Source organism: Struthio camelus, chromosome 1 (genome assembly GCF_040807025.1).
Source record: "Struthio camelus isolate bStrCam1 chromosome 1, bStrCam1.hap1, whole genome shotgun sequence".
NCBI lineage: Eukaryota > Metazoa > Chordata > Aves > Struthioniformes > Struthionidae > Struthio > Struthio camelus.
Genome location: NC_090942.1, coordinates 220184209 through 220209322, shown reverse-complemented (window position 1 = coordinate 220209322; position 25114 = coordinate 220184209). Strand labels below are relative to the sequence as shown.

General features: G+C 47.3%; 1 protein-coding gene and 1 long non-coding RNA gene across 2 annotated transcripts in view; one reads left to right on the top strand and one right to left on the bottom strand.

Annotated features, from left to right (window-relative positions):
* GAB2 (GRB2 associated binding protein 2) overlaps positions 1-25114 on the bottom strand; it is a 123334-nt gene that overhangs the window by 83256 nt on the left and 14964 nt on the right. The window lies entirely within an intron of this gene.
* On the top strand, positions 11191-14876 carry LOC138065657 (uncharacterized). The gene is made up of 3 exons (XR_011138766.1): positions 11191-11469; positions 12049-12169; positions 13009-14876. It is a non-coding gene; the product is annotated as an uncharacterized lncRNA (long non-coding RNA).

Genomic DNA, 25114 nt, shown 5'->3' with positions numbered 1-25114 from the left:
GTTGAGTTTCCCCGCTGTATCCATGAAGGAAGAGAAGGTTTGCAGAGATTTCTGCAATTATAAGCTTGTGAGGGCAGGGTCTCTCTGCTCCGGTGTCTAATACCATCCAGCCCTGTTCCTGGCAGATCTTCAGGCAACTTATAACAATCACAACCCTCAGACATCTACATCCTGTTTTTCTCATCTATCACTAACAACTTCAAATCTAAAGGGTAGGAAAGGGTGACATTTTTTAGCTGAAACCTTTTTAGCAATAGAAGGACAAATGTGGCCTGAAATATTTTGCTAATCTGTGTCAATTTTGCAAACATAGTTACTTAGAGAAAACATCCTTTAGAAAGCCGCAACCCTGAAACAATTCTTTTTAGCATTTCAGAACTAGGCTTGGATTTCTCAGTTTGAAGTAATTTTACCTTCAAAGGGGAAGGGTTGAAACGATAGTCCCAAATGAAGATATTTAATTTACAGTCAAATAACATATGTTTATTCCGTTTGAAAGCAAAGTTTTCCTCTAGCTCTGCTGGAGGGTGTCAGTGAACCCCCCTAAAACATGTTATCCACTTCTGTCTTGTTGGGTGACTCAAAACTGTTTTGACTCCCTGTGGTGATGTCACTAAACCCCAAACAAGAAGGATATAACCCAGCAGGCATCAAAAAATTGCTCACGGAAGGGAAGGTTCAAATCTAGAGTTGCTGCCTATCTATAAATAGGCTGTAGAACTAAAATACATTCCACTTTGGCTGGAAATGCCTTTGGCCACATAGTCATAAACACTCCTGCCTTTTATAGTCGAACCAAATATTTGGTTTCTATAGTTATTACAGTCAGTACCCAGTGGTCTTTATTTTTAATCTGCATAATGTTTGCTTGAATAGCAGGGCAGTGGTTTGTGGGGACTGTGGCGGAGTCTGGACCACAGGTGCATTATTAAAAATAAACCTGTGAGCAGCAAGAAAAGCTCTCTCCGAAGCATCCCATGCAGGCAAAGGCAAGGAGGTTTATTGTAAACAGCATCGGGCTTTTAGGCGCTGCAGTAAGCGCGCTGAGAGCAAAAAAAGGCCGAGGAACTGGCGACTGCTAATATAATAATGAGGCTCTGCCCTACTAATCTGATGTTCTCAAAGCACTCTGCAAGCATTAATCATCCTCCCAGTGGGGCAGGCTAGGTCTCGCAGCCCCTCGTGTGTGCACGGGGAGATTTAGCAACGGCTCTGATGACACCCGGTGACTCAGCTGCAGGCAGCTAGAAAGACTTTGCAAGGACTTCAAGGGACACGGCGGGTGCTGCGCACCCAGGCTCTTCGCCGCCGCTGCAGGATCCCCAGCACTCCCTGCAGAAAAAAGACTGAACCTGCCGGTATAGGGTGCAATCGGCTGCTGCTCCGAGGGGAGGGTCTGATTTGCTTTATGCAAACCAGGAGAGTCAAAACAGTCTTCCAGAAACTTGCCTTCAAAGGGACCTGTTTGTCTTTCTGAAAGCAATGCATACGAAAGCCCTTTTATTCAGTTTTTCTTAATAAATCAAGCACCCATCTGCCGGTATTATTGATGGAAGGAAAAGGAAATTAAAGGTGACCTGCTTGGCTTCGAGATCATAGGATATTTCCGCATCCATTTACAATAATTTAAGCTCGTTAAATTCTGTCCGTAAGGGCTAAGCAGGTTTCAATGATTTTTTTATGTCCCACCTTGAAGAAGTTCCCAGGGTGGGAGATTCTGCTTCCTACAAGCTGCCTGGAGGCTACGGTAAAGAGCCAGTGCCTCTGGCCTTCCAAGCAGCAAGACCGCCAGAACTGCCCAGGGTGCAGACAGTGCTTTCTCTGCAAAATGTCTTTGCTTTTGTACATCACTTGGCTGCCACAGTTCTTCCACCTAATAGATCCTAATTTACTATCAAGCTAGACACAGGCAGGAAATTGGCACACCAAGAGGATGACCCGGTAGGAGAAGCAAAAGGTAAATCACTCCCCTGCAATCTCAGTTTCTCAGTTTTCTTTCCACATTGGCCAGGAAACTACCTGTTCCTCCTGCTTGTGCCAAGGATAGAGGGCTCTTCTCACCCAGGGACTCTGCCTATCAGATCGCAGAATGAATAAAACAGGCAATAAAATGCCAGGGACGACATTTCATTATTAGGGATCTTTGTTAGTCATCTATGGCTAGTAATGTCGACTGATGTCAGCCGTAAATGTAATCCCTAGTGCCACTTGCTATATAGTCTTCAAGAGGGAGAAGCGAGTCACACTTATTTATGCATGACACTCTCATGCGCACGTTCCCAGGGGCTGACATACGACAATGTGCCAGACTACAAATCAGACCGTGTAAATCAGCTCCAGGCCAAAGCCGTTCCATCCTGGGACTTCCAAATATCCATTTCAGCTGCTCTACATATCTGCATGAAGCCAAGGGAAAGCCCTATCTGGCAAAAAGAAACTGGAAATCACAGGGATTTATTACAAACTGATAACGAGAGGGAGAATCTTTTAAACTGCCCCAAATGGGAAGGTTTTGGTGTGACTCATGCAGTCATGACCTCTTGCTCTCTGGGGGGGAAAAGAATCTTGAATTATTACAGACCAGAGCTATCTGCACAGTGCTAAACGTGAAAAAATGGGCAGTTATGGAGAGGAGTAGTGCAGGAGTGATCACCGGACCAAGAGAGGAAGCATTTCGCAGTAGGTTTAGAAGACGGTACAAGACCCAGCTTGCAGGGCAGGACTGCAAGTCATATGAACAGGTCAGCCTGCGATAGAAGAGGAGCCACTGCTCACTCCTGCTTAAATTCATCCAAAAGTGAACATGAATGTCCAAGGTGAGGTTAAAAACCCTTTCCCCAGTTTGGTCAAAACAGCCTTTTCTTACAGCTTCTCACACAGACCATCCCTACCCTGGGCTGAGGGAAGAATTCAGCCATCATTTTTCACTCATCAGAAGCAATTTAAGAAGTTCCACCATGCCCATGCTCCCGCAGACCTGGCTGTTAGCTCTTGCTCCCACTCTGGTTAAAGCCAGAGGGAGGTTGTGGAAAGGCAGAACGGCCAGAAGAAAAGTATAGCCAAGCTGCAGGTAGGTTGAGTGTCTGCCAAAGGGTCACATCTCCAAAGGAGCTGTGGGAATGGTCCCCTTGGTGCATACATCTGCCAGATGCCCAGAGCTGGGATTTCCAGATTACAGCAGGTTCCAGGAAGGATTTCAATTCTCAGCAGTTACCTCTGCCTTAAATGGTCAAACGTGGTGCCACAAAGATGCTATTCTAAAAGGCAGAAGTAGCCCAAGTTTCACTGTCTCAGCTTCACCCAGGTGCATTTGCAGGCCTGAAGAAGAGTATCTGTGCTCCCTGAGTCACTGCACAGACACTATCCCTCCTAGGGGGCTTTCTCCCCCTTCCTCTGAACTTATATGGCATGATATTGCTCACAAGATCTCCTGGACGGCTTTACACCCTCTTCAGACCTCTGAGTGGCAATGCATTTGCCTTAGGAGCTAATGAGCTTCCAACACTTCGCTCCTCAGTGTTTTGCTACCTTAAAACCGCAACAAGGTGCATCTTTTAGTTCTTGAATTCCTCCCTCCTCCCCATATGGGCATTAAAATTCCTTGCACTTGCTGCATCACTGATTTCAAAACACGTGGTTGCTTTGGAATATTGATATTCTTGTATTTACCGGCAGAGATCTCTTAGCTGCATGGCATGGGTCTACAGTAAATTGCTTCAATTATTTAATTACATCCTTGGATTCCAGATGCATTTAAAAGCAGCAGCAAGTAAGACAAACACCACAAATCTGCATCGAACAAGTTCTGCCATCTCCGAGCTGAACCCTCTCGCTCCCTCCCCGGCTCTGCCCATGCAGCTCACAACGGCTGCGGGCAAAACCAAGGCAGGGCCTCATTTGGATAGGAGCATCTTGCCCCTGAGCTGAGAGCATTCTTCACGTATGAAGAACTATATGAAGAACTAAATGAATATTAAGCCCCTCACCCCACAAAACTGTAACTGCTCTGAACGCACCTGGGTGTGCAGGCTTATGACACATTGGCTTCAGCTCCAAAAACTCTGCTCCCATGTCCTTAGCCCTCACCCTATCTTCGCTCTCCATCCTGGACTGCAATCCTCTCTCCCCTTCTCTTTGCTCTAGGAGGTTTTTTTGGAAGGGCATTTTTACAGCTTGGCTCCACAAGCAGTTGTGTTGGCCCAAGATGGTGGGGGCAGAAAGTTTCTCTGCACACAGACAAGGGAGGAGAAGGGTTGGAGACAACTTTGACTAGCACTGGACGCAAAAGCCCTGCATGTAACCACACTTGGAGGCACAAATAGGTTGTGTTAGCCTAACAATCATGAGGGGCTTGGGGAACCCAAGTTGTTTCAGATAAAACCTGCAGTTGTCTTAGAAACAATTGTCTTAGAAACAATTCTTATTTAGAGGAAGCACTGAAAGGCTTTTACTCATCCATAGGGTCAGAGAAATACAGAGCATCCCTAGGTAGGTCTGGATGGGGCAATCTCATTAGGGCCTATATATATATGTATAATACCCAGCCTTTGCTGTGGAGTGGGTATTCAACACCCCATTTCAAACTGCAAAAACTTCCTTGGTTGCCCCCGTCCACAATCACAGCATCATTTCTGTTGTACAAAGCTCACCTCTCCTACCCTACATGTTTCAGCAGACCTGTGCATTCCCCAAATGGTTTTCCTACAGCAGCCGAGTCTCCTCCAGTGAAACCTGGAGCTTATTTGGGTAAAAATGTGAAAATACTGAAGATTACATTCATTGCTACTTCTACACGTAAACCCTAGGCAGTTTGGGGGTTGCATTACAGCCAGCTCTGTGTGGACAGCTCTGCTGCAAAGGCCTTATATGGCATGTTGTGTCAATGCACCATGTGAGGAATCATCCAGCAAAACGGAAGTCTAGCCCCTTTGCTGGTGGTTTGGCTTGCTACAGTGGGACTAACCCTGATTTTGCACTACCTGAGCCAGCAGTGACAATCCTCCACATGTGGGAAGAGGGAAGGTTACCAGATCTTAGCCCAAAAATGGTGAAGGGGAAAGGGAGAGGGAAGCCGTGGCTTTCTACACTGAGCACCACTGCTGTGGTGGTGGGAGGAGAAGGGACAGGACACAGGATCGTGATGCCCTCCTAGGAGGGTGCCACTGCAGCAGGGAGTATGGAGCAAACGATGCAGGTTTTATCTGAAACAAGCTATGATTTCAGCGCCTGGTTTGACCAACTCTGCCCCAGCCCAGCCCAGTGACTACCGCAGCAGAAACACGTGTAAGGCTGGGAGATTGGCAAGAAGACATTTAGAGTCAGATTCTTAACTGAGACATGCAGGTTAATATCCAGAAAAACTCCCCTGGCTTCAAATTCTCCTCGATATACATCCCTGTCTAAGTGAGGTTGCAAGGACCATGACTGTCATTCAGAAGCTGCCGTTCTGCAACCCTCCTCCAGACACTGCCCCAATTTTCTGGCACTTGAATAGGAAATAAGTGCCACTGTCAGGAAGCGATGGCTCTGTAGCAGCAATCTCCCACCTGAAGGATGACCCTCTGATTTTCTAGAGGAGGGGGCAATACAAGACCTAAGCATTCGCTCAGGTCCTGGAGGCTTTGACTTTGAGGTGCTGGTACCTAACGCTCGGCACGTCCTCCCAAGGGTCACACAGGACCCGCTACACCGGGTCACAGCCAAAGGTTTTTCTAGATAGTCCCCTAACAGTGGCCACTACCATAGGTCTCAGGGAATCCCTGGAATCTCTGAAATAGTGAAATGTCCTGTTTTTGGGAGAAGCGTTACCCTAATTCAGGTAGTGGCTGGCATATTGAGCAAGACAGGTATAGCAACCTACTGAACACAGCTGTGGCGTGTGCAGGAAAGAGGATCAGATAACAATGCGTCCAAAGCTTTTTGTCTGTGTTTTAGTGTCATTTAACAGTGGATAATCTTCCTCTTCACAAAAGCACAGGCTCCTTCTGGGAGCCTGTTTGGCTGCTCATTTTACCCAGAGCAATACTGAGGCCAGCTCTGCGCCGAACCAGGAGGTTACACTGAAAAGTGTCATTTAGAAAGCCCAAATTTGGGTGCAGCTTCGGACTCAAAGTGAGACCTGATTTTGTCCCAGTCTGCTAGTCTACCTTCTGCTTTTGAGAGAGCAGCTTGCGCACTGTGTCGCTCTCAAAAACCACTGTGGGAGCCTCAGACTTCACTTTTTTTTTTTTTTTTTTTTTTTTTTTAAGAAATGCCCACCACGGCTGCTACAGCTATGGAAACATCCTCAGCTTTTTGCCCCATGTTATTCTGCTGTGATGCTTTTTGTGCATCTGGGAACAAGAAGAAGGTGCTCGTGGGAACAAAAGTGCCTTTCCAACGAGCAGCACCAGGCGCTCTGGGCAGAGGCAGAGAGAGGATCTGATTTCTTGCCTTCTGCACCCAGGTTTTACCTTGGCACCCCTTTCTATTGATGCCAGTAGATTTATTCTAGCAGGAGTAAGGGGAATAGGAAGCTTTCGGGGCCAGATGCTGTCACATACTCTAACTTGCCCATGCTAAGCATAACATACCTGCCCCGAAGTCCCAACTATCACTCCATTTCTCCCCCTGGTTTCAACGCCCTGTGGTTGCAGCAGAGGCTGTAAAACACCGCTAACCCCGATTCGCAGGAGGAGCTCCTGCGGAGCCGTGTTTTGCTCTCAGACACGCAACCTGCTCAAATCCTGCCTTTACGCTGCGCTCAGCTAGACGGATATCACATCTTGTCCTCTCTATTTGTATTCCCCTTACATGGAGCCGCAAGGGATGCAGCATTTCTTTCAGCCGTTTTGTTTCACAAATGCCTTCCCCCTTGCCCATCGCCTCTGCCGACAGATGTCCAGATATTTTCAGTGCATGGGGGAAAAACGATGGGCGAGGGAGGGGAGAAAGCCAAGTCACTTATGCTTTGGATCAATGCATGTACGTCTGAGGAGAAGGAGAGGGTTTAGAGTAGAAGTGCCCTCGGGAGCAGGCTGAGCGTTCCCTGTCAAATCAGACAGTCCCAAAGAGGAGCTGTCTAGCAAGTACACACAGCCGCCTGTTTATTTTTAGGAAGAGCTTCCCTCCTCTGTTGTCCCTCTAGCACAGCAGGAAATCTTTTCTTGGCCATTATATTAAAAACAAACAAAACAACCCCAAAACCTCATTTCCTGGAGTCTTCCTCTCTGCCTCGCTTTTCTCTTTTCCTATTTTCTTTTTTCTTTTTTTCTTTTTTAGGGTATCCTAGCTGGCAGTTTTCATTCTACCTCTCCTCATTGAGAAGCAGAGATTTCTTCTGCTCCGAATTGACCACAGCGTCCATCCTGGGCCGTGCAGATGTGGACAGTGTGGGCAAAACTCATCCCAAGTTCCCAGCAGCATGCAAATAGACTGTTTATGTCCCTTTGCTGTCCCTCCAGCAGACGCTGTAAAAGCTGTGCTGACCAGCCCCGTGCAGAACGGACTGACGAGGATCTACCTGCTCCGGCTGCCTCACAGCACCGACCCTCGGCTCCAGCCTTTGCCCCTGCTCGTTGCACGCGGGATTGCATTTGTTACTTCTGCAAGGGGGGAGTTAGCTCCTGCGAGGGGGGAATTACCTCCTACAAGGGGGAAATTAGCAGGAGTTAATTCCTGCAAGGGGAGGAATTAGCTCCTGCAAGGGAGGAATTGGCTCCTGCAAGGGAGCAATTAGCTCCCGCAAGGGTCTCGAGCACCGGCAGCCGGAGCCAGCAGAAGCAAAGCAAGCAGAGCACGTCCTTGAGAAGCTGCCCCAAAACCCACCGAATATGGGAAGCGTTTCCATCGACTTTGGCGGCTGGCGGAGCTGGCCCTCCTGGCACAAGGGGCACACGCACGGTGTCCCCTTCATCGTCAGTCTGCGCGCTCCGCCAGGAAACATAAATTCTCTTTCTATAGGAAGGCAGGTTATCCAGTGTCAGAGGAAGTGTTTCCTCTCCCCAGCAGGATGTTTGCCCTATAGCTGGGGTTTCTTTCAACTGCTTCACGAGGCAGCGAGTCCAGGAGAAGGTATGTAGCGAAGCCCCCCCCCACCGCGACTGAGATTGCAGCAAGCATCTCCAAGCAAGTGGGATCCCGCTGGGTAGACCCACGCATCTGGGTGAGCGCCATGGCTCGCCTGGGGAGATGGGGCTGCCGGGTCAAGGCCAGGAATAACCTCGAAGAGAAGCGGGAGGAAAGAAGGGATTTTGCGTTAGCGCTCCTCGTGCTAAATTCAGTGGGGCCAGGCGGTCCCCCCTGGCAATACGAATTGGCGAGAAAACAATGCTCTGTTTCACCAAGAAAATGTGGCTGCTTTTAAAGTCACTTTTCTTCCAGCATGCAACAGGAACGAGAGGCGATTCTCTTCCTGCCCCACCAAAATGCACCAGGATACTAACTCCTCGGCTTTTGTCTCGGATAATACGGGAGGCAAAACTTCCGAGACCTTGCTCTGCTCTGACCATGTGTCAGAGAAATGCGTTAGACACTGTGCAACTGGCAATTCAATTTTTATCCCTCCTTTCAAGCAGAATTTCCCTCTTGAGCAGCAAAAACCCTCCCGAATCGCTGCTGAAACCCAAACATATCTGAAAAACAGTTTGTTTTTGAAAAACTGCAATTTTTTGACCTCCAAAAGATTTGCCCAAAAAGGCCTGTTTAGGTCTGTTAAATAATGGAGACCTAAGCCCTCGATTTAGTTGAAAGCATAACTCTTGACGCACAGCTCTTAGGGTTCATTACAAGCTTTCTGTAGGCTCTCCTATAGGCTTTGGGCAAGTTACCTGACTTCAAGCTTTGCAGATAAAGCTTTTTAAAAAATTAACCCTTTAGTATGCAGCCATGGAAACTTCCTTCAACCGCACTGAGAGTTTTCGAAAGGTCATCACAGAGCTTTCATTTCTTTTCTTTTACAATACATTGCAGATTTACTGTAACACTCTGGAGTACAGTATTCGGAAAAGGAAAAGTAAACCCCAAAGAAAGCACGCTCTTGGTAAGGAGTTTTTCCTGTGCGGCTAAAATATAGGGATTTCTATAACTTTAGATTTCTAGCACATCTTCCGACTGATTTGCTGATTTGCTTTGCAAATTCCCTATAGAAAATACTTCACTAGCTGCTGAAATACTACCATCACTTGCATGCAATACGTCAGCTGCACACAAAAGCACCGAATTTGCAAGGGCAAGGCATGAAGAGGAGCAGCCAGTGCCACGCTGCAGGTCAGGCGCGTCCCACCCGTCGCATGAGGTCTTTAGCTGTTCAAAATATAAATATCTACTTGCCTGTTAGCACAGGCACTCGCCAGATAGTTTCCAGCTTGAATTTCCACCAGTGACTATTGAATCAAGTGTGTGAAACCTGCCCGGGAAAGGTGACTGCCGGGCACTGAGAGCCACCTGGGCCACCTCCGCTTTAACTGTGGCCACAGGGAAGAGGGCAAGTGCAGTGGGGTCACTTGGAAAGCAGTGGGCTCTGCGGTTCTTCCAGTCTGCTCTGATGGCCGCAGTCCCCACCAGCCTCAAGGCTGAAAGATGGGCGAGGGTCAGAGAGGCCGCGGGGTAGGACTGGGGAACACGAGCTTTCAATACGCTTCGCAATTTCACATGTTTCTGATAGTTCATGCAGATGGAGGTAAATTAGGTGTTTTAGAAGTTTTCTGCAAAACAAATAAAAAGAAATGGTTTTGGAAAATGTGTCTTGCTTCTTTTCTGTTTTTTTAAAATGACTTCTACGTCACGTCGCCCTACTGTGGGACATGTCTGCGGTCGTGCATAGCTGCCTTTACCACTAACGATGGGTCACTCAGTTGAGAGGTTTATTTTAATTTGAAGGCCTTTATGAGAAACTCTTGTGTAGCGGTGACTAAAATAGCAAATGTCTCCTGCTTGCGCCCAAAAAAAACCGCCTGGCATTCTGACATAAACACACCACCTAGATGAAATATTTTTTTCCCTTTCTAATTTATCATATGCATACTGTTTGCCTAACACATCAATGCAACCAGGTGCCTGCAGGGTTCCTGGATCTCCCACCAAACCCTAGTCCATACACACCAAAGACCCCATAGACATCAAAAACCCCAACGTCACATTTTCATATGTGGACTTGCAGGGGGAAAGGATGTGGCAGGATGTCTTTCACTGCCCTGCGCAACAGCCTCCAAGAGGCAACTGGCTTATTCAAGACGGCTGCTTTACATTCACGCTTCACTGCCAGGCACATTGGTGACCCACATGTTTTAACTCCTGCTTGTGATTCAGACTCAAATACAGAATTCTAGTTAGTACTTACCGTTTTGGCTAAAACAGCCCAGTTTGAGTCCAGGGCAAGTTGCACCTTTTAACTAATGTCATAGAAAAAAAGGCTGAAGAATGACGCGCTAGTGTTCCAAAGGGACTTTGAGTCTTCAGCAGTTTGCAAAACACCTGGCTTTCTACATCCTGCACCAACGCAAGAGGAGCAGTCACCAAACCACAGCCTTCTGCCCAAAGCAACCTGCTGACCCTGTATAATCAACCAGGAGAATAAACATCCGGTTTTAGTCGCAAGTGTGAGCGGCAAAAATTATCCTGGCCTCGGTGGCTTCCTTAATCTAGCCTCCGCAGCGAGGCATGGATGCTATGCATCTTCAAGGAAGGACTTCCACTGTAACTCCATTCACAGGCCTGATCCTGGCACGTACCTCCTCACTGTCAGCATGGAAACTTGAGCCTCCAAACCTCTGCAAAGCTCTTCATTGCTTGCAAATATTATAACAGTCCTGCTCCATAACTCAGAGGACAAGAAAATATAGTGGGGGTGTGGGAAGCGATGGAGACTCAGTTTGGCAGCCAACATTTTCAGATTCGTATCATGATTTTCAGGCACCTGAGGTTTAGAAAGGGCCAATGATCTACGGAAGGAAAACTAGGCCCTCCATAGCACCAGTTTAGGACCCCCCTCCTCCTTCCAAAGGTCATTTTTTAAAAGTTGGAGTTGCCCTACTTGCATTTATTTTTAAAAAACATTCACGTGAATGAAGTTCTGTTTGTGGAAAATTACATCATTTCAGCTGAAGGAGACTTCCTGCTTTTCTTCAGCTAATTATCTTATGACTGGTGTCTATTTGCGACACATTCCCTTTGGTATTTCAGTTTTTGCTACATCAGTGGTACGAGCGTGCTTCCCCCTAACTTACTGCATCTGCCAAAACACACAAAATAAAGGGGCAGGCTTCTGGGGGCATTTTGGAGACCTCAAGCCAGGCCCTGAGAACTTACAGAAGAACGTAGAATATCCACATCCTGTTACAGAGCAAATCTAGCAACCGGTCCTTCTTTCCAAAGGATTAGGCCAAAATCCTGGATCCAAGTCATCCAGACTTCACACAGACTCAGATCAGAGAGTCAGCTACCTCACGAGTCTGAAGACAGATGAGCCACTGAACTAGAGAGCTTAAAAAGGTAATTGGGGACAGATTTCAACCTCAGAAAGGCTTTGGATGCTTACACAGTGCTAATGATAAGATAATTCAGAAATATTTCAAACTTGACAATATAACTTGCTGGCTATGACTGCAATTTAATGCGTGTTATCAGGTTTTTCATTGCTTTTCTCTCACTACAGTGGATTCCAAGCTTTCCGTTATTACAGCCATAACATGCTCAATTTTAATGGGGAGTGCTTGCAGCTGTCACAACGGGCTGAAAATATATTCTTTATGTCAAATTGCACAGGAGACATTTCCTCCTTGAGTCACTGACAGGTCACCTCCCAAAGCCAATTAGCTAATTGTCTAATATCACTCCCTGAAGAGCAAGAGAAATGACTGACTTGCGAATGAACTCTGCCCATAGAAAACGCTTGTTCTCTTTCTCTCTTTCTTTTTTTTTTTTTAAACCTTAATTTAATCTGTAGACCATTCCAACAAACGAGGCAGTGTGCCTGTCCATTCCTTGCATGTTGACTCTCTGCCAGGATGTTTTATTTTTTTAAACAAAGAGGAATAAAAATTAATAGTGTTTCCTTCCTCATATATATAGACAACTTGCTGCAGCTTGAGGGGGTCATCGGCAACCGTTAGATCATGCCTAGGTTCTACTTCCAAATCTACCATTAGCTCCTCCTAGGCTCAAACAGCTAAACTCCAACCCTCCAGAGCTGGTAAGTCCTTGCTTAATGTAAGCACACATTTATACTCACTTTGGCGTCACTCAGCCGCGTTAGAAAGCATTACTTTACTCAGCAGAAAGGCTCCTTGTGTGAAGCTGCTCTTGTCCATTGACCTCAGAAGCGTACTAAGCTGCCACTCCTTTTTTATTTCTCTTAGCCCTGCAAAAGCAAGGCTCCACGTATGCAGTATTGTGTCCAGTGCTGGGCTCCCCAATACGTGGAGTAAGTGGAGCAAGTCTGGCAAAGGGCCACACAGATGATTTAGGGACTGGAGCATCTGTCATACAAGGAGAGGCTGAGAGACCTGGGACCGTTCAACCTGGAGGCTGAAGGTTCAGGGGGATCTTAACAATGTGTATATATGCACACACCTGAGGGGAGCGTATAAAGAAGATGGAGCCAGACTCTTATCAGTGGTGCCCAGTGATAGCAACAAGAGGCAATGGGCACCAAATGAAATACGGGAAATTCCATTTAAACATAACAGAAAACCTTTCTACAGCAAGGGTGATCTAACACTGGAGTAGGTTGCCCAGAAAGGTTGAGGAGTATCCAACCCTGGAGGCATTCAGAACCCAACTGGACATGATCCTGGGCAACCTGCCCTAGCTGACCCTGCTTTGAGCTGGTGGGTCCAACCTCAACCATTCTGTGATTCTGTGGTTGGACTAGATGGTCTCCAGAGGTCCCTTCCAACCTCATCAATTCTGTGTTTCTGTGACCCAACAGATGATCTCCCCTGTCCTATTTCCTACATCTTCCTTTCAAGCTAGCTGCTTGGTCTCTTCCCTACGGCCTGATCTCAAAATGTAACATACTTCCTCCTTCAGATCTCCCAGCTCCATGGAGGAGTCGAGAACCACGGCTGAAGAGGAACTGAATGAAAACAGGAGGTCAGAAGTCAGCATGTCCCATGCGAAAGCTGGGTACCCTGATGAAACAAATTAAGCTGACTGCTTTGGTTCTGACTTCTCTACAATACACGGGCAAACTGTTATTGACCTGAAGCTTTGCCTTATAGGGACTGAACAAGGACAAATACACTAAATATCTTAATTTACTGAGATACTGTTCTAACAGAGGCAATAGGAATATCTCAGATGGACAGAGATGGTTAGGATAGGGATGGCCCGCAAATTCATTTTTCAGGATAGGCATTGATGGGTTTGAAATAAAACCAGTAGTCACCACAACAGAAATGCCCTGTAAAATGACATTCATTGATTTTACTGGGTGTTTGAAATGGGCTAGAATGACGGGGGGGACAGATGAAATAAACTGACAGCAGACAGGAAAACGCTTTAGGGGTAGGAGAAAAATGAAAGCAGTGAGAAGAAATGAGGAAAAAGCTGGTCATCTGAAGAACGCTCTCCTGGAAACACTCCTAACGGTTACAGATTTTAATCCTTATTCGAGCTTCCCCCAAATGGACTGAACTTGGCTCCCCACAGCACAGCACTACTTTGTGCCCCAACCCCCTGGCAAGCCACCCAGCTGGCTGATCCTTGGTGGCTCATAATTAAACCAGGTTCCTAAGGGATAAGTGCATAATAAGAACCTGCCTTGACACACTGCTATCAGTGTCTCCTTTTTCCTTCGGAAAATGCTAAGTCACTCTTTAGCAAGAGTCCAGGAGAGAGGTTGCTTAGGAACTAAATTACTTCTCATTCTTAGACAGTGATTATAGCTGGCAGTAAAGTCGGTATGGAAGCATTTAGACAGGAGGCCAAAGTGCTGGGAGACTAGCTGTGTTACATTAGCTGTAAGTAACTGTTACGAGGTCATCTGAAATAGCAAGATCAGACAAGATCGCTGTACCCCACGGTTCTGCGGACAGCTGTGCTGGGCTCTCTCCTGGCAGAAAACCACTCTGAAAAGCAAATCTAAAGTGTTAAAAAAAAAAAAAAAAAAAAAGGTATAGGTGAGAAAGTTTTTGAGACTATCACAAGAGGTGCCATATGACCTCTCTTACAATGTCAGGGTTTATGCTGTCACCACATCCAACGGAAGGAAGGAAGGACATGTCAGGTTAAATGACGTCTAGCCCAGCATTTCAAAACACCTTAGAGATACAGATGACAAGCAGTTACAAGACTCTTAGCAGTATCTTTAGGTCACTCAAAAGAGTAGCTCTGACTTAGGTAAAAACACTGATGAAGAAGAAAAAGTTTAAACCTTTTCTGTTCTCTCTTTCCTAACTGCAAAAGAAGAAAACTGTAGCAAACCCTGTCTCAGAAACTTTTAAAACTGGATTAAAGCATTTAAAACTGGAGTAAAATTGTTAATAACACCCCAAAACAAAACCAGCCCCCTCCAATGAGCAAGAGAACCAGAAACCTTTCAGCTCCAAATCTTTATTGTCCACATTTTGCTCAGAGGGAAGGTTTCTAAAGAGATTTGTGAAGACACACAGATTTCTTAAGAGACTTACTGAAGGACACCCCGCAGACCCAAAGCAGACACACCCCAGTGGCAACACAAAGCAGAGCAGACCTGACTCACAGGCCCCAAAACCACTTGACCACAGTCTGCGCTGGGTACACCAGCACAAAGCCTACTTGGCCAGGGACTGAGGCAGGAAGCAAGGAACATTAGGCAGGATGAAACAGGCAGCCCACGGTCTGGGCAGTCATGCAGAGGGTGGAGGGAGTCCATGCACCTCAGGCCATCCATCACCTCTTATCTTTATTCTGGAGAAGTGGTGATCTCTGGAAATGATCAAAGGAAGAGTTAGAGGGTTTTTTTTTTTTTCCCCTCTTCTTTCCTTCTGAGAGATGTCAAGCAATCCTCCAAGTCCTGGAGGACAGATGGACTCTCCTCTCAGCGTGGCCTGGATTTCCCTACTGAATTCACCCGTGGAGGAGGCGACCCCCTTGTCACCCTGCTACCCGTGGCAGCGCCATTCTGAGTTACCATCGCCGCTGTCCGTCTCTGCCTGAGACCTTTCAGACAGGGAGGTGGCGTCAGAAAACAAACGCGGCATGGGGAGAACACTGAAGAGGTTTGGGCAAAGCACGTCTTAATGCCATTAATGATCCTTGCTATGTCACGAGGAGGTTCCCTTCCTGAGAAGGGAGAATATTCACCTCCTCTCATAAAACTCACAGCAGAAAAGAGGCAGTGCTTCCCCAAACCCAGCTCCCCTCCTGCACACACACGAAGCTGAGTAGATGGAGCACAAGCAGAAGAGACTGGAATAGCTCCAGAGGGACCAGCCTCCCAGGATCAGCTACATCAGTTTCTCAAAGTGAAGTTGTGCCGACAGCGCTGCATATTCCATGCTCAGTCTGCCCAAAGGAAGCTATTTCGAGGGAATCACATGAAGACAGACTGATGAGTCAACAGTTCTGACCTGATGAAGCAATGAAAGCTACAGGAACAAGCTGAATTGTCACATTTTCACCGTGTCTGTTCTTGGGGAAAGGAATGATTTCACCAAGTAATGCAGTAAAACTTCAGGAAGCAGCAAGGTAGGGAATACAAGAAGTGAAAGTCCCTTTCTCCTCCTCTGCTTAGATTAGTCCAGCAGCTCACTTTCACGTACCTATTCAAGATTTTACACCATTAATACCTGACATGGAACATTACCGGCTTTTAGACTTTGTATGAAAGTAAATCTCCTATTTTACCCAGCATTTCTCTGCAATGTGGCAGTAGTCTCTGGTGGCTTTGGGCAGAAGGTGGAGGTTGATACAAAGGGATGAGCAGGAGACAAGGACCTCATTAGCTAACACTGTTTCAGGCGTGGTTGCACCCACTGCAATGGTGCAAGAAGGTGCAAAAGATGGTGAAACTCCGGAAAGGACAGAGCGAGGCAAGCAGCCAGAGATCAAACATGGTCATGCATGATTTTCAATACAAGCCTAAGTGAATCAGATGCCACCTTCCACTGAACTTACCACCTAACTTCCTTCCCCCCATCAGTAAGGTCTCCCTTTTCTGTGGGTCACTGGAGCACATGCACCTGAATTAAGGATCACAGTTCCCAGAGCAGTGAGTGCCTTGCTCCTGTGATTTCAACTCTCTTTCCTGGACACAAAGCGCTGCCTCCACACACTATGGCCATGCTGTTCCTGGGTGTTAACGCTCCTTATCGCTCACTCAGGGAAAGGACGTAGCACTTCTTGTCCATGACTGGGCATCACAACGGCCACACAGGTGCCACAGAGCCTCCCAGATGGCTATTATTTGACCTGCATGTCCATAACAAGAACAAGTCAGATTACCTGGTTTACTATTAAATCATCATTTGGTGTCCTGATATCAGCTCCAGGTTAGAAAACAAAATGACTGTCTACAGAAAGAGCCCAAAGAGAATTCAACTGGATATGCCAAGTCCTTAAGATGAGGTAGTATAAAGCAGCTTGCAAACCATTGTCTCCCTCTCTATACTGGGCAGGGATTTTTTGGTCAACACAGCATAGATGTCAAGGAACACGAGACGCAGCAACGGTTCTGCATTGCTACCCCTCTTGCCTTTTTGAGCAATACCCTTAGGTTCATTTCATTCAGGTCCATGCTACTGGCTGGGGATGTAAGCTGGAGCCCAGCAGACTCTGGGGCGGTGTGAATTTAACTTCACAAGGTAGTTTGATCAGACAATAGTCCGGGTTATGAGCAAGAGAAGCCAAGAATGGCACAACCGCTTCCTTACAGCACCTCAATAGATAGACATGGTCAGTACTTTGTTTTCTTCCCTTTTCAGAGGTGCTGCTGACAACATAGGCCAGAGAAGTGGTTCAGTTACAACTTGAGACGAAGAACCCTACCAACTAGATTAGCTACATGCAAGTATTTGCACCAACAGAAGGGATAAAGACAGATCACCACCTTCCACCCTGCAAACCCAGTGCCCCAAGCCAAATGCAGCCACAACATTCTGGTTTTCTCTCCTGAACTTCTGAAACCCTGCAGTTCCCTCTTTTCCCAACATCTCTCTCCTCCTTACGCCTGTCTTGGCACGCACAGATCCATTTTTTTTTCATCCGACCAATTATTATAGCCCTCATCTCGTTACCAGGTGAGCTTCACGGCATCTCCTCGGGATGCACAATCCCTAGATACACAAATCCATGCGCATCCTTTCTTGTTCACCGTTTGCAGTGCTTCACCACTGGGTTAGACAGCACTTTATTTCTCGCCCTCTTGCCCTTATGCAAACTTGTAGGAGGGCAGGAAGAGCTTCTCCAGCCACCTGCACCTCTTCTCCTTTCAGCTGTACTCTGTCACCCTCTGGCTTCAAAAAATCCCATGCTCTACATTATTTCCCATCCCTCGCATACAGGAGCTGCACCACGCCGGTGGCGGGAGGGAGGCAATGGGCCACCGGGGCTCCCTTGAGAAGGGAAGAGCAAAATAAGGTGGAGGTGGGAGGCAGCCACGGGATGACCGAGCCCGCAGCTGTAATCGCTGCACAGCCCGTGCCGAGAGCAAGCAGGACTACCCTGGCTCGATGCGAGGAGGGTGCAGTCCATCTGCCCGGGTTTTCCAGCCCGTCCGCACACAAAACGCCGCGCCTGCCAAACGCGGCTCACATCTGCAGGCCTGTGTTTTTTGTGCCGAGCGCTTGACAGCGTTGCGTACCAGCCCTGCTCCCCACCAAAAGGGCATGGGAAAAAGAAGAGGGGGTTGGTGCACAAAAATGTGCGGGGTGGGAAAATGGAGTCGGCGGGGAGGGGGGGAGAAGGGAAGACTCTGACCTGCAATTTGTTTGCTCGGCATCTCGTATCTGGATAAAACAACATGCTTTACTTGTGAAGGGTAGGAGAGAAAAGAGATTGGAAGGAACAGCTTGTGCGTGAGAATGAAGTGGTGCGAGAGGGAGGAAGGCAGCTGTTTGCTCTGCGTTTAACAGTCCAGACCCCGGCTCCTCTTGCACCCTGCCCCTTTTTTTTCCCTGGCGACCAGGTCACAGTGCAAGAAAAGGGGCCTTGGCACAACACCGGACCCTGTTTCCTCCTCCAGGGACGTCTGGGAGTCACTGGAAGAGGAGTGGGTGGACATGCTGGAAGCAACGGTAGTTTAAGGCAGAAAGCTTAGCCCAGCTCTGAAAGGCTTTCTTGGAGACTGCTGCCATCCTCCTGCCTGTTCAGCCGAAGAAATAACGTAAAGAAGTGAAAAACTCAGGCTGCCCATAGCGCTGGGAGAACTTGCAGGCAGATATGAATTCCCTTCCTCGCGTTTACACAGCTCTGCGGCCATCTGAAAAGCATCACCTTCCCCCCCCCCAACTCTCCTCACATGATTCCCAAGCTCTCAGATAGGCCTTAAAAAAAAAAAAAAAAAGGCAATATACTACAAGGACACATGTTTTTGTGCTCATTTGAGCTAAACCTCCTCCACAAATTTTCCTTTAGCCAAATGTTTCTGAGTAGGAACTCTGGAAAAATAAACTCCCCCAGCTGAGCTGGATGAGCGAGGGCGTCAGCGCTGATCTGCAGGGACGAACGGGCTTTGCTTTCCCTCTTGGAAGCCCCTGCGCAGTCCCCTCCGAAGCACAGGCTGTCTTCTGTGGGACATTTACTGGAAACAAGTGCCTATTGTACCCAGTCGCTATTGAAAGGCAGCTCAGTATGGTAAAAATAAAATAAATCAAGCCTTCAGGCTTCCTTTTTACCCTCTTGGCTTTACTTCTACCTTCTGAGCAAAGCTCCGTCTTAGCTCATTCTGCCTGCATTGTTTTTAAACATCAATAAGTTGCTACTAAAAGACACCTCTAGGAAATTATTATTATTGCTATCTCCAGAACAAGCCTCTCCTATTTTTCTTTCTCCACTCGGTGACCAAGTGCTCCAGCCCACCACCTGCTGGGGGACGTTTATGGCACGTTGGGTGGCCAACGGAGCGGGAGCGGGCTGCGGCACACGGGACTTCCCAAACCCTTTCCTTCCCCAGGCATCCTCGCTGAGCCGGAGAGGCAGATGAGGGGGATCTGTCCCTGGCACACAGCTCCACCGAGCCGGCGAGAGACCCCGCTGCTGCAAAGCCACCCATGAAGCGCACGGGGAGGAGATGCAGCGACCAAGCGAGTCAGAGCGAATCCCGGCAGGTCTGCTGGAAGAAAGGCCGTAGCAGCACATGGTTTCTAGGGCACGGTTGAAGTAGTTTCAAGCAAGCGTGTGCCAATGACTGCAAGGTCCAAATTGCCTTTTAGGAAGAAATCATGGTCAGCTGAGTCAGGGCATGCCTGCAGCCGATGCCCATCTGGCTTCTTCTGCGCCTCTGATTCCCCATGTGGGATAATTGCACTGATTTCTCCAAGGCAACGGGCTCTGTGATCCTTGCATGACATTTGTTGCACATATGCCAATTAATACACTAGCACTGTTCCTGAGAGGATACATATATTGATAAAAACAAAAAACAAAAACAAACGAGGAACCAACAAAACTTAGGAAGAACAGAAGGAGAATGAAAGGTGGAAAAGGGAGCCAGTAGCACAGACGGTTAATAATTAAAGCTAGATGAACTAACGGCCCCTTTTCAAGACTTGTTTAAATCTATGAATACTGAAAACCCTGCGCAGAAATCCTCAGGCAGGAAGACCCACTACAAGTGTGACAAATGGAAAAATTAACAGACACCAACCCTGGGGAAGCAGGGACCCTGTTCGAGGCTGTCTCATAAAATGGCCATCAGCCTGAGAAAAACGTATTCTTTTCAATATCCTGCTGCAGGACGAAAGCTGCCTGGAGCGCAGGACGGGGGTGAAACCGTGGCACCGCCGGGGCTGAAGCACCCAAAGGCCAAACTCCACCAAGGCTGAGCAACAATTAAAAAACAAAACCAAAAAACTTGCCTTATCCCCCCTGCTCCTTTCCAAAATAGCCCACGAAGAGCACTGCCCGAGAGCCTGAGGGACATAAATCACAGCGACAGTTCAGCCAGACTAGGACCCTGAGCAGGTATTGATCGGGTTTATTTCTAGCAGCCGAGGCCTTCCCCCGTGTTAAAAATAAACCCATAAAAGCTAATTCAGCATATCTCAACAGCCTGACATATCCTTCCAACCGCTCTGTTAGCGCCTGGTGTGTTATTCTGCGTATCCTTCAGCCTTGAGTCCGGACAAAGCACAGCAATTAATGCCTGGCTGCTTACGAGCACAGACAGCTCATCCACCCCAGTCGCTTCTGAAGCATCTGCGCTTGCAATCAGTCCTTTTTACGGGTGGTTCCTTATACTCCTCTGCAGGGTTTCTGCCATTAAACAAGGCTATTTACTGCAACCGTAAGAAGAGGTTCACCTCGGCACCCCTGCCCAGTGCACATCCCATGCAATGCCTGGCAGCGGGCACGGTTTCCAGGCTGCTTGCAGGAAGACGTTAGAAAGGTTATTTTGAGAAAACGTCGCTGTGGCTTCCATTCTCATGTGTTGGTGATATTCCTACAGCACTGGATTTCTGTGCCAAGTGGAAAGACGGGATGATATGAAGGCTGCTCTCTGGGAAACCTGATGCATAAACCAGATTCCCTGTGCAGAAACATGCCGCTGCTGCTTGGCTGGAAGCAGTCAGAGTAGATGGGGCTCAGGAAGGATCTCTGTCTGCTTTCCTGGGGAGGGCAACTTTTAAAATAAATAAAATGCAGACAAGCAGTTTTGAACTTCCCAGGGCTTTCAGAGGTGTTTTTTGTTTTGTGGGTTTTTTTTTTTTGTTAGTTTTGGCTATGTGACGATTTTTGGTTGGAAACCCTTACTGTTACGGGCCCAAATTCTGATCCTCCTTCCAGACCCACATGGAACAGAACAGAGAGTTCCTAGATTTTCTGCAAATGACTGCTATTGTGTGCTATGGGTCTGCTTTTGTACAGGAACACAGATGTATGAGGGAGATTCGTCATCCCAAACCAGCCGCTCTGCCGTACAGTAGCGCCTTTACTTGAAAGGAACCACAGCAGATCACAGCTGCCAAAGATTTGGTCCTCAAGCTTCTCCGAAGTTCAGAGCTGGACAGACCCCAAATAAGTCAGCGCTGGAGTGTGGGACCTCATCTGTCCTCCCTGCATGCAGCGCTTGCTGGATTTATTCTCCTGGCTCAGGAACGCAATTAGAATTGGATTGAGGTTAACAAATACAAGCCTCATGGAGACGTGCAATCTGTTCCTCACATCTTCCTCGCCCTCGGGCCGGAGAGGTAACTTGGAGCACCTGCTCTCTGCCTTCCTTGCTGCGCAAGGCTCTCTGGACCGCGCCGTGGTGGGAGAGAGTCCGCTGCTGCAGATCTGATACTCCCACATCTGGACACTCACATGACTCTCCTGCTGATTTAAAGAATGCTTCTTGGATGCACACTCCCAGAAAACAACACCACTGTCTGCTCAGTCTGCGTTTTCTCACACCACCGCAGCACTTTATGGGCTGGTAGAGTAGAGCAGATGCTATTTGGGAAAAAAAAAAAAAAAAACCCACACACAAAACAACAAAACACCTCTGAAGTCACGTAACGAGATTTATGTCAGCCAGGAACAAAATCCAGGTCCCTGAAAGGCATCACTTGGTTAATTTCTTAGAGGCGTGAGAACAGAGGAGATTTTAAGAATCAGCACACACAAGTCATGGAGCGCTACATGCTACAGGAGGAACCGAACCGCAGTCGCACATCCAGCCTCCTTCGGTTTAGAAGCAAACTCACACTTGGATGCAACAAGACAAAACATACAACGTGCTAAAAGAGTAGAGACGGGCCTGGCAAACATGCAATACTACTAGGAAACTGAAGTCAAACCATTAAACGCTACGAGCAAACTGATGCCGTCAGTCCATTCTTGCTGGCCCTCCTGAAGCCGTTCAAAAAAAGAAAACCCTTTTTGAGAAACTCTCCCTGGCTTCAGCACGCGAGGAGCTGACCTTTTATTACAGAATGCTAGGGAAGCACAGGACCAACAACCAACGCTTCTTTCAGCTTACTAAGAGCCCCCCCCAAAATCCAACGCCTGAGAGCCCTCAAAGGACTCGTTACTGTTGGGATAATTGTGTCCACGTTCCAGAGAGGATGGGTGTGGGTGGCACCCTCCTGACTCGGAGGAGACCCAGCCCCGTTCGTTTGTGTTGGCAGAGGAGCAAGAAAGCCTCCACAGAACCGAGGGGGGGAAAAAAAAAGAAGAAAGAAAGAAAGAACGAACCCCCCCTCACCCCCCCCAGCAAATAAACAAAAGCATTCCTAATAAACTGGAAATGTCATACTACATCAGGGATCACAAGATAGAGCCCAGAAAGGTCCAAATGGCAAGAACACGCTGTTAAAAACAGATGGGAAAACAAGACAGGAAAGGTTGAGACTGTCTGTTTCTGAACTTCTGTTCCTGACACGGGATTTTAGACGTGGCGGCGTGGCTGGGGAGACAGTGGGTGAAATACCAGTCGTCTACATCATCCCAGTAATCCCTCTGGAAACCTTAAAGCTGGAGGATGAGGGGAAAAAGTTTGTACTTAAATCTCTAATCAACAACTTTGGAAATGTAGACTTTCCAGCTTTCCAAGCCCAGGCTCTCCACAGGTTACTAATACAAGTCAGGTTACTAACACCGCTTGGTATAGCTTGAACCTGTTTTCTCGTGGATTGTAAACTCTTTGGAACAAGGATTGCTACTCCGTAGCTGCACGTTGAGGCGCTGGTTTAGGTGGGGTTTCTGGGGGACACGGCAGCGTGGGAATAGCCCTCCTAAGACAAGTAGGAATGGGAGCACAGATAATTTAAGACGGACTTGCAGAGGAAGCTCTGTTCAGAGAAGGGCTGTGAAACCAGGTCCCCAGTGAGTAAAATAGCCCAGGTTACACACTGGCTAAAGTGGGTTCCCCGCGACGAGCCCCGGAGCACTAGGAATTAGAAAAGGAGCAGAGAGAAAGACCAAAGCACACCAGAAAGAGCAAAAGTACCAAAGCAGGCAGTCCCTAGAGAGCTGTGAAGACGAAACCTCCAAGCCTGCTGCCTTCTGGATCACCCCATTGGCCCAAAGGAAAGTGAGGAGATAAAACCGATGACAAATTCGCTGAGATACGCCAGATGGTATCAGCTATTCTTTGAGACCCTCTAACTTGCCAGAAGTTATTTTACAAGCAACAAGTCGAATACGTTTTTTACGTCAACATCCCCATCCCGCCGCAGAGCGCTTGAAGACAGAGTTGGAGTGAACACAGATCGAGATGCGAGGTGCTCTGTTTGGGGTCCATGCTTTCCAGGAGCTCAGATGCATTCAAGCCAAGTACTGTTATTTATAAAGGGAAGGCCTCAGTCTGGAAGATCTCAAAAATTTCAGAAATATTTGTAAATACTGGGGTTTGGCTCAGGTGCCTTTCTAGGCGGGGGGTGTGGGGGAACACTTTCCAAAGCTCATACCAAATGCTCTCCTGAAAGTTGAACAAGTTCGGCTGATTTCCTCCGCTATTTTGCATTCCTTCATGCTCTAGGTTCCAAAAGATGCCTAAATATCCAAGTGCAAAGGCTGTCAGTGCAATATTTCCAGCCCAGCAGGATGTAAGAGCTATCTCTAGGGACACCCTATTTCTGGAGAGCGATCCAATTCCAAACTATGCCTTCAAACTTTTATTATTATTATTATCATTGTTTGGATTAAGATAGAAGAGTAGCAGAGCCAAGGCGTTCCCACAGCAGACCACACCTCTTCTTCACTCACTGCTTCTCCATTTGGACGGCGAGCCCTGTCCCTGCGCAGCGTCTTGCTTACTAACCAACACGTAGCTCCAGCAAGGTCAACAGCGACCACTGCGTGCTCGGTGCTGGAAGGGAGGCCGCATTTGTACAGATGCGGGATACGGCTGGAAATCCGTGTCTGACGTCCTGGAGTTTTTACGGTCAGAACTAACTAACATTCCCAGAACCTCTGGCATCAGAGCCGAAACGTAGGCACCTTGAGATTTGGGGGTAGTTCAATATTTAACAGAACTTGGGCTCGTTTCTGACTTGGGCCAACTGAGCTGTAGGAATACCCCCTGCTTCCTGAAATCAGATGTTACAAAGAGCGGATGAATCATTTCCAGACTTTTAGACCTAAATTTCTGAGAATACGCATCTCAGAGCAGCCTTCAGCCCAGCATCTGGGGACACGCTGGTCACACAGCGAACAGAAGACACAGAGGAAGATCTTGTGTTTCGCTACTAGACGAGTCTGTCTTTAAATTTTGGAAATCAGTTCTTAAGATTGTACAAATTTTCTTGCATGAGGTCAGGTGGACAGAGAAGAATATTTCCCGTTTTATGAAAAATATTACAACTGAAAAAGACATACATGACAAGGAATTGCATTACAATAGCTTTGCATACTACCTAATACAACACAACTCTAACAGGAGCATCCAAGAGTAGGACATGCCAGAGCTCCACTGCTGAACAACTGCATTTCATTAATCACATCATCCAGTTCTTTCTTTTATAACTGCTGTTTTATGAGTTAAAAAAAAATTATGTAATGCCATCCCTCAGCTTACTCCATAAGATTTGTAAGTCAAAACAGAAACACTGGGGAGTATACAAAAAAAAAAAAAAAGAAAGAAAGAAAAATAATACTAAAAAACACTTTGGCAGAATTTAATATCTATTAGAATCCTTAGTCAGAATGGAAATTGTATTTATAACCACAAACCTCCACTAAATTATCTTAACAGCTCTAACTATGGCTTTGATGGCCAAAACAGCATAGTAAATTACCAGCTCACCATACAAAATTATAGTCATCACTATTATAATGTGTTTTAGTCCTAGCCACTCAAAAACAGGGCAATGGGAGATTCACTCTTATGACCCAGCTGAGTTTAGCCACCAGCACATACATGTGTACCACAGCGCACTTACTCCCAAAACGGGCCATCCGCTGACTTTTCCGATGTGGCAGGAACCCATTGCCAGCTCTACGACGAGCACGCTCCTGATGACAACCGCTCCGCTTCCCCCGCTGCTTTCCCATGTCTGATTGACTTTCCACT